Genomic DNA, 9,898 nt, shown 5'->3' with positions numbered 1-9,898 from the left:
AGCGGGTGTAAGGTAGACCCGATGTAGTACAAAGAATTGAATTTGTTTGAATCGTTGGTTACGGGGGACGTAGGTTGGGTTGCCCCAGACAACTGCCCACTCTCTATCTGTAAACTCCCTTCCCAGGGCCCCCTCCCATTGAAGTCGAAGCCGAGTGAGGTATACCTCCGTAAGTTGTCGGAGAGAGGATGCGAACCAGCGCATTAGATGTCCTCCCGTCCCCATCACGTGAAGGTATTGCAAAGTGTGGTGTGTGGGAGATTCCTGAGGGAGTGTACCCCATTTGAACGCTAATGAGGCTATGATCGTTCTATGTAGTAGAAGCTGCCCAGGGCACTGGTTCTCTTCTGCTATGAGTTCCTGGTAAGGGATAAGAGTGCCATTCTGAAACAGGTCCCCCACGTCCTGTATCCCCTCCGAGGCCCAATGACATAGCTCAGTCGCCGTCGTGTAGATGTCTCCTCGTGGAGTACCCAGCAGTGGGATAGCTGCTGCGTACGGAACAGTGGTTCTAGTGAGGTAAAGGCACCTACGGAAGCACTTATATGCTACAGTGAGTAGAAGAGTATTGGGGGTCTGAGCTTGGATCAAGGATTAAAAATTTGTAAAAGGTTTCTCTGTGTCAGTGGAGGCTGTAAGGAGTCTGGTAAGTAACAGGAGGATATCCACCTGGCTATCCATTGTAACTGGGAGGCCAGGTAGTAATGCACGAAGTTGGGTACCGCCAAGCCGCCCAGCTCGGTTGGCAGATACAGCTTTACCATGGACACTTTGTGTCATGATGTCCCCCATATGAATCCCCACACCACTTCTTCCCATTGTCTGAAAAGGGGGGGAGAGATGACAAGGGGTAAAGTGGTGAAGTAGTGTAGAAGGCGCGGAAGTACCACCATTTTGACAAGGGAAATTCTACCTGAGATTGCCAATGGGAGAGTCTTCTAAAAACGCATCTGCAACCGAATCCCCGTGGCAGCCGGAGCACGTTCCTGTCGAGAAGATCGGCTTTGGTACGATAGACTCGGACATCAAAATTGTGAAAATGGTCGATGCACCAGGCCACAGGTGCCCCCCATCCCCCAGTATGTAACCCGGATCGGGCGCATCTGCCAAGAAGGGAGAAAGTATAGATTTCACCAGATTAACTTGCAGTCCCAAGGCATGCGAAAAATGGCTGAGGGCTCGATCAAGTGAGGGGGGATATTATGGAGATCCTGCGCATATAACAGCAGATCGTCTGTGTATAGGGAAATGGTGTGAGTGCCATCTCCGAGCTCAATCCCCATTTCGACATGAGTGCAGATATGGACCGCCAGAGGCTCCACTGCTAATGCGAACAAAAGCGGGGACAGCGGGCATCCCTGTTGGGTTCCACACCACACCTGAATCGGGTCTGAGATGTAGGGCCCGTCCGAATACGAACCGATAGATTACGATACAGCAATTGCACCAAACTAAGGAAATAGGGGCCAACCCCAAAGCGAGCCAGAACGGCAAAGAGGAAATTCCAAGCCAGCGAATGGAAAGCCTTCTCAAGGTCCAACACCATACAGCCTAAGCATGGCCAGTCAACCGGGGCATATTTTACCACTCAAAAATAGCAGCGTATGTTCAGGGCCGTATTACGCTGCCAAACGAAACCATTCTGGTCAGAACGGACTAGATCAGGGACCAGCGGGGCCAGGCAACTGGCTAGGACTTTTGCCAGAATCTTATAATCCGTGTTCAATATTGCAATTGGTCGAGAGGAGCTGGGTGACGTGGGGTCCTTACCAGGTTACAAAAGGATTACCACATTAGCGGTACGCATGGTTGGGGGTAGAGTCCCATCCGAGATTGCCTCTGTGTACATTGATGGAGATGTGGCACCAAATATTCAGCATAGGTTTTGAAAAACTCGGCAGGGGGGCCATCCGGTCCCAGTGGTTTACCAGAGGACAAGGAACGCAGTGCGTGTTGTATCTCGTCCTCTGCAAGGGGGGAGTCGACAGTAGCGGCCCATGGTGGGAGTGCTACTGGGCGCTGACGTGGGGCTGGCGGGTAGTAAACTATGGATTATGGCTTATTTGAGGTAAGTAAACATATAAATAAATAAATAAATTTTTTTGCGTGCGCATCATCACCAATTGCGATGCAGCGTGCACAACAAAATTTGTTTAATTTATTCATATGTTTACTTACCTCTATTCACCCGTAATCCGTGGTTTACTACCTCCCACCCTGCCCTTCCCCCAACCCACATCAGTGCCCAGCAGCACTCCCACCACGGGCCGCTACTGGGAGTCCAGTTCCAGGGACTGGTCTACCGTAAGAGTGGGCAGCTCCACAGTGTCCAAAAAGGACCCCACATCCTGGGCATTGCCCGTCAGGCGGGTCTCATATAGCAGAGTGTTCAGTCATCAGCGTGTGAATGTCTCTTTGGGTGCTGCGCTCTCGGCCCAGATTGTCGAGTTATAACTGTACTGGGCGTTGGGGGTGTTCCTGTCTGATCAAATAGGCCAATAGTCTCCCGGCTTTGTCTGCTGTCGAGTGAGAACGGGCAGAGTGCGCCAGATAATTATGGCATCTCAGTCAGTCCAGGAGGGCCTCCTGTTCGGTATGGGCAGCGTCTAGGCGCAGTTTCTGATCCGGGTTGTTGACAGCCTGCGTCTCGAGTAGGAGCAGCTGCTCCTCAATGCGGGATAGTGAGGTGTCTAGTTGTCTGCGGATACTCCAAGTCTGTCCCAGACAATGCCCCCTAATTACTACTTTAAAGGCCTCCTATTTGGTGAGAACCGAGTCTGTGGAATCTGTATTAAGCGCAAAATTGCTAGGTATTGCTGATTCTATTGAGCTCTGGAAGAGGGGGTCTTCTAGGGCCACGGTCTGCAGACGCCAGGCTGGTTTCGGAGGAGGTTGCGCCTCCCAGGCCAAGGACATCACCATTGGGTTATGATCGGAATGAGTCAGACCGAGGTAATCGGTCGTCTGTATCAAGGGAAGGAGAAGCAAGGATATGATTATGCGATCGAGGTGTACAAGTAATTTATGTACCGCGGAATAAAAGGAGTATACTCTGGAGTGAGGATGGTGTTCCCGCCAGATGTCCGAAAGAGCCCAATTGCCCATCCAGGATTTTAAAAATTGTGCATTGGAGGAGGCCTTGGTACTGGTGAGAGGGGGGAAGGAGCGGTCGAGAGAGACATTGAGTACTGTGTTAAAGTCTCCTCCTAGGAGCCACGGGATATCCCTCCACTGGAGCAGTGTCTCTGAGAGATCGTCAAGATAGGCACCCTGTGTTACATTTGGGGCATATAAGGAGCCCAGCAAAATCGTCTGGCCGTTCAGCCTGCCACTCACTAAGATGTAGCGCCTCATTGGGTCTGTCAGGACCTCCCTCTCCTCCCATGGAACCCTTGCCTTGACCCATATCATCACCCCTCTGGCCATGGACAAATAGTTGGTACTGTATATCTGGCCCCACCAGGGACGGTGCAAGCGGGTAGCTTCAACAGTCGTCAGGTGTGTCCCCTGTAGAAGCTCCACAGTCATCTTGCGGCGTTGCAAATAGGCGTAAATGGCATATCGCTTGGAGGGTGTATGAATTCCCTAGACGTTCCAGGTTAAGATCGGTCATCTGAACAGTTGAAATCAGTATACCCCACCCGTGTACTATGGCACCCCCTGTGTGAGGAACCCTCTCGGGGGAAGGGTGTAGAGGCAGCAGGTCCGTAGGTATGGCAACGTGTGTAGGGGGAGGTAAATAATAATGTAGAGCTGTAGATAACTTCTGAACAGGAAAAGAGCGGGACCCCAGCATGAGGAACTGCCCAAACAATCACGCCAAGTCATGGCTACTGAACTAGTGTTGTTGTACGACATCAGGGGGATAGACCAGTAAAAGGTAGGAGCTGGTGTAAAGACTGTCCCCCTCAGTGACCCCAAAAGAGCAGGAGATAGTGCATCAAGAAATTACTAAGAATGGTATGTCTTGGAGCAAGATTGTGTTCTAGTATAGGCTGAAGTCAAATAATGCCATCCGCAGTTTGCGGGGTGACGCTCTGAAGCGAGGGGAAATCTGCATCTAAGGACCATTCAGGTGTGGATTCGGAGGCTCCGGACTTTGGCAGATAGGCAGCGAAGTCTACCAGAGATGAAGGTCCGAGATTCTGAGACACATTCATTTCAAATAATCCGTCTGCAGTCTGTGGCGTGACACCCTGGAGCGGGGGGAAGTCTGTGTCCTTGGGCCATTCAGAGGTAGACTCAGTGGCACCGTATTCTGTCAGTGAAGCAGCTGAGTTAGCCGAGGATGGAGATCACATGGGCTGGAAGGCTGCCATCATTTGTAGGGCTTCCTGGCGCTCCTGTCGAATTTGGTCAGGGTGAGGGGAGACTATTTTATGTCTTGTGTCATTGTTTTTTTTTGCCTCAGCGTCTACGTCGGCGGGGGTGCTTGCGGCGTCGGGGCTCTTCTAATGATTTGGGTGCTGTTGCCAACCCCTGCTCCTTGAGCCAGTCCCAGACCTCTTCGGGGGAGTGGAAATACTTAGTGTTGCTGTCTTTATTAAACCCAGCCGGGAGGGTAATAGCAAGGAGTAACACAGGCCCGGATCACGGAGCTGCTTCTTTACCGCGCCGAAGGTGGCTCGTCTCCTTTGTGCTTGAGCCGTAAAATCAGGAAAGAGGGAGACGGTGACATTTTGTACCTTAAGGCTGGAAGTTTGCCAAGTTCTCGGAGAATTGCGTCCCAATCCCTGAAATTCATGACGCGGAACTGGAATGGGTGAGGACGAGCCCCGTGGGGGGCCTGCGGGCAGGGACCCTATGGGCTCACTCCTCTACGAATTGCGGGGAGAGCGATCCGGGGAGCATCAGCTCTTTTATCCAGGTTTCTGTGAAGGTCTCGGAATCCCGCCCCTCAGACCCCTCAGGAAGATTGACCACGCAGACATTGTTACGGAGTGAACGACCCTCCACGTCATCCACCTTCTCCTCTAGGGTGCAAACCCGGTTCAGCAGATCTTGTAGTGTGGAGGAGTGATTTTGGGATCTGGGTTGAAGGTCCATAATTGCGGTCTCAGCCTCACGGACCCTGTCTGAGAAATTAGGTTGGTCGGCCCGGAGGAGTGTAAAGTCCGAGTTGATGGTGTCCATCCGACCCTCCAGAGAGGTGCAGGTCTTGTCCAGGGCATTAGCGAACCACTCAACCACCGCTAATACAGTGTCTAGTTTGGCTGCAAGGTCAGGTTGTCTCACCCCTGTCATGGATCCGGGAGCCGCAATGTGTCGTCCCGGCTTAACCCTCAGGGGGTATGTTGCGGTGGGTATTGGTGCGTAGATTTCCCATAACAATTTGCTGCACGCTCCGCATAGGAAGCGAGGCCAGGACGTCAGACCTCGGCACCTTTTTCACTCAGTGTCCGAGGTTGTGCCCAGGACCGAATCCCTGAAGAGAGGTAATAGTGCCGGAATCAGTGCTGTGATCTACTGTGATCGTAACGATTGTAGGGCCACTCCAGTTTTTAAATCTCCTCCCGTATCCGGATAACCCACGGGTTGCGCTGTGTAAAGCGCACACTGTCTTCGGGTGACACCCCGGCCGTTGGACTGGGATCCATCTCTTGCGTGGGCTCAGGACTGGGAGTCCTGAAAATACAGGGCAAATCCAGACTCTACAAAAGTTAGGCCAGTCTCCGCTCTCTACGCTGGGCTCAGGTGGGCCCTCAAACCAATATGAGTATTGCGGTCGCCTCCCGTATGTCTGTCAAGCCGCCGCACTACTGACTCCACAGTAGGTCCAGGTAGGAGCCCCAGGCCTGATTGACTCCCGTGGCCACCCACCACAGGCCAGGCAGAGCAGGCGCAGCTCAAGGGCACACACAGTGATCTAAACTCCACACCTCAGTGGGGGCCCCAGGCCTGGCCGACCCTCGTGTCCACCCACCACAGGCCAGATAGACCAGGCACAGCTCAAGGGCACACAGTGATCCCAGCTCCACTCCCCGGTGGCGGCCCCAGGCCAGACCGACCCTCGTGACCACCCACCACAGGCCAGGCAGAACAGACATAGCTCAAGGGCACATAGTGATCCCAACTCCATACCCCAGTGGGGGCCCCAGGCCCGATCGACCCTCGTGACCCTCGTGGCCACCGCCGGCCAGATAGACCAGCCGCAGCTCAAGGTCACACCGCGATCTCATCTCCACACCCTAGTGGGGGCCTCAGGCCAGACCAACCCTCGTGGTCACCCACCACAGGCCAGGCAGAACAGGCGCAGCTCAAGGGCATACAGCGTTCTCAGCTCCACACCCCGGTAGGGGCCACAGGCCCAACCGACCCTCGTGGCCACCCATCACCGGCCAGATAGACCAGGCGCAGCTCAAGGGCACACAGCAATCTCAGCTTCACACCCTTGTGCCTAATCTGTTGATTACGCGGTGGGAAGTGGGGTGTTTCCTTCCCCTATTGCATTGCAAGCACCCAGATTTTGTGATAGTGACAAATCTTGATATTTTAGTGTATTCCTTCTAGAGCGCCGTAATCTCCTTTAGCACCCAAAGTTTTTTATACACCCTGGTAGGGGCCCCAGGTCCCAACCGACCCTCATGGCCACACACAACAGGCCGGCAGAACAGGCGCAGCTCAAGGGCATACAGTGTTTCCAGCTCCACAACCCGGTGGGGTCCCAGGCCCGACCGACACTCGTGGCCACCAACCGCAATACGTCGCAGCACAAGCCTCAGCATCCGTGGGGTGGCGTCTTCATTGCTCGCAGACGGGAGTCCTCCTGGGCCCAACCGACCCCCCTGGCCCCCCACCCTCGAGCAGGCACTGCACAACAGTCTATAGACCTACCTGAACGGCCAAGATTCCACCAGCTGTCACCAGGCAGACAGCGGGATCGACACTTGCGGCAATGGTTCAGGCCCTCGTTGCAGGCATCATCCGCAGTAGGCCCAGGCACGATCACCACCTCTTCACCAGTCGCCGCCCACATATGTCCTGCACTCCTCTGGGGTTTTGTCAGGGCTGGGGGGCAGCGGCGTACGGCAGTCCCGTATTCTCATCGGGACAACAGCAAGTTATTGGAACAGCAAGGGTGTCGTAACCACCCCACGTACTCTGTTAGGGCCGCATTGCCAGGAGCCTCTGCAGAACATCGCCAAGGCTTGGGAAACCCTCATCTGATGCAGCCACCTCCCCGAGGCATGGTAGGCGTGCAGTGAGGTAGAGAAAAAAACGTCAATGAAAGTGGATGCTCAGGATAAATGGGTGATTAAAATAAATGCAGAGCATTAGCAACACGCGTCCGTCATCTTCGGCACTTGGCCATGACCTCCATGCTGAGAGTCATTGTTTATCTAGGCCCATCCCACCCCACTAAACATTAGACAAGGATATTTTTAAGCAAACCTTTTTGTTATTTGTTGAAAGTGCTTTCACTTAAGCTGCATGACGTGTTCAAGTTAAGACAAGGGGACCGATTCACAAAGGTAAACATAGACCTGAAGTCTACGTTTAGACCTGAAGGCTAAGGGGGGACCCAGGGAGAGCCGTGCGCGAGCCGGTCTCTCCCTGGGTAGGTTTGCGCGGACGGAGTGGCCACAGGTGAGGTTAATTAGGGAGAGAGACAGTCTATATATAGGGCCAGGGCAGGGTTTAGAGAGGGCTTTTCGGCGGGAGGCGGACAGCGGAGTTTGTTTTGCGGAGGTTGGGTGGGCTCGCTTAGTCCTTTCGGGAAGTGGGCCGGGAGGACCCCCCCCTCCTTGCGGCTGGAGCTTCTGGTGTCGCTGGTTGGGCGCACGCGTCCTTGCAGGACGGTGGCTGGAGGCGTGGCTTATGCGGGCCCTGCCTGCCTGTCTACGCCGTCGACTCGACGGACAGCGCTGCTGCCATGCCCCATGAGCCGGTAAGTGGGGGGGTCGGGTGCAAGTTGGTTGGTGATGCCCCCTCGCCGCCGGGCGCTCCTCCAGAGGTCTGTTTTGCCCCCCCTCTGGGGCGGGGGGCCGCTGGGGGGCATCTGGTGTGAGGCGGGGCGGTCCTTTGGGCGGGCTGCTCTGTGGGTGGGGGGGGTGGGGAGCGAGCCCTGTCGTTGTGAGAAGCTTTCACTTAACTGTTTCCCACCTCCCAATGCCCCTGTTTCACTGTATGTCTTGGTCCTGGCCGGGTTTTTTTGCTCAGGCCATTCAGTGTCATTTCAGGACTTCTGTTGTGTCTCCTTTCCACCCTTGGTTTTTGGTAATTGTCTGTGGGAGGGCCCTTTCGTATGGAGAATTTCTAGTCTCCATGTCTATGGACGTGTCTTCGCAGTGTGCTCGTGTGGTTTGAGAGCCTGCCATTTATTGCAGCAATGCCCCCCCTTTTGCCTGTGTTTGGTGCTCTTTTGTACTGTGCACTCAACTTTGTTCTCTTGTGACATACTGTTTGTTGCCTCTTATCTTTGTTTGCTTTACATACTGGATCAGGTGCCACCATTGCCTACGTACGTTGGTTCTTGTGTTTGCGTGTCTTCCATTTAATGCGGTATTTTACTGCTACTTGCACTTTGTACGCTTTTGGGGACCTGCACACATCATTTTTCTTCCTGTTATGCACTGTTTGCTACTTCTTGTATTTTGTTTGCCCACGATTGACACTTTCGCCTCATGTACTGTACCTTTTGTTTTTGTGATTTGTTCTTGTCATGTTCTCATTTTTCAACTGTTCCTATGGTAAAGCGCTCTGACACCTTCGGGCAAGGTCCGCGCTCTATAACCACGCATAAATAAATAAATGTAACCTCTGTTTTCCCAGCTGGCTTGGTTGTGGGGCATGGGGGGGGTTTGCCGCTTCAGGGTGAGCCTCTTCCGTTGGGAGGGGTGGTAGGGGCTGCCTTTTAACCGCCTGTGGTGACGTTGTCAGTTTCTTTGCGAAGACATTGCAGACTGCGCATGAGGCGGTTCGGCCTGGGGAGGTGGCTCAGGAGGGGGATCTGGAGCGGATTTCTCTTCTGGGGTGTGAGGCGCAGTGCGCAATGACAATTTTGTGGCATTTTTTCGGGCATTGCTGCAGTTGCCTACAGGTAAGGTAAGGTGGTAGGTGTGGCACTAGGGGGAGAGTCTCTCCGTTCAGCGCATTTGATCTATTGATTGGGGATGGGGCTCTTGGTGAGCAAGTTGCTCTTACGACGCTGCCGGTGCGGCAAGCTGATGTGCATGCTGAGTCTGGAGGGGACGCCACCGCCGTTCAGGATGGGCAGTCAGGGGATGCTACTACACCTATGGTTCATGACGAAGGGGACAAGAACATGTACTAAAAATTACCTTATACAGGAATTGGTTCAATCGGGGGGGGGGGGCACAGGAGAGGGATCTGGAGCGGATTTCTCTTCTGCGGTGTGAGGCGCAGTGCGCAATGACAATATTTTTATGGCACTTTCACGATGGTGGGAGTGATGGAATCTGGCCCAGTGGCAGGGTTTTATGCTGGGCATGCAGATGAACTGATTATGGATGTTTATGATGATGATCTGGAGGAGGGTGCATTACGAGATGTGGAAGTTCCACTTGTGACAGTCATGACTCGGAGGGGAGTTTTGGGACATTCTGGTTCACTTAGTCTTTTGCAGGAGTCTCGTGCGGACCACGCAAAGGCACGTGTTTTGCAGGAGTCTCGTGCGGACCACGCAAAGGCACGTTTTTTGCAGGAGTCTCGTGCGGGCCACGCAAAGGCACGTGTTTCATAGTTTTCTCTTCGTCCAGCAAGCCGCGACAAGGAGACCCTGTGGTGCTTCGACGGAAATTGGTTGACAAGGAGAGAGTCTCCCAGTTACGTGTACTTGTTGGGATTGGGGATGAGCATGTTGGGGAGCAAGTTGCTATTAAACCGCTGCCTGTGCGGCACGCTGTTGTGAATGATGATTCTCGAGGGGACGATGCCG

This window comes from Lissotriton vulgaris, chromosome 8, assembly GCF_964263255.1.
Source record: "Lissotriton vulgaris chromosome 8, aLisVul1.2, whole genome shotgun sequence".
Taxonomy (NCBI): Eukaryota; Metazoa; Chordata; class Amphibia; order Caudata; family Salamandridae; genus Lissotriton; species Lissotriton vulgaris.
This window is presented reverse-complemented; position numbering follows the sequence as displayed.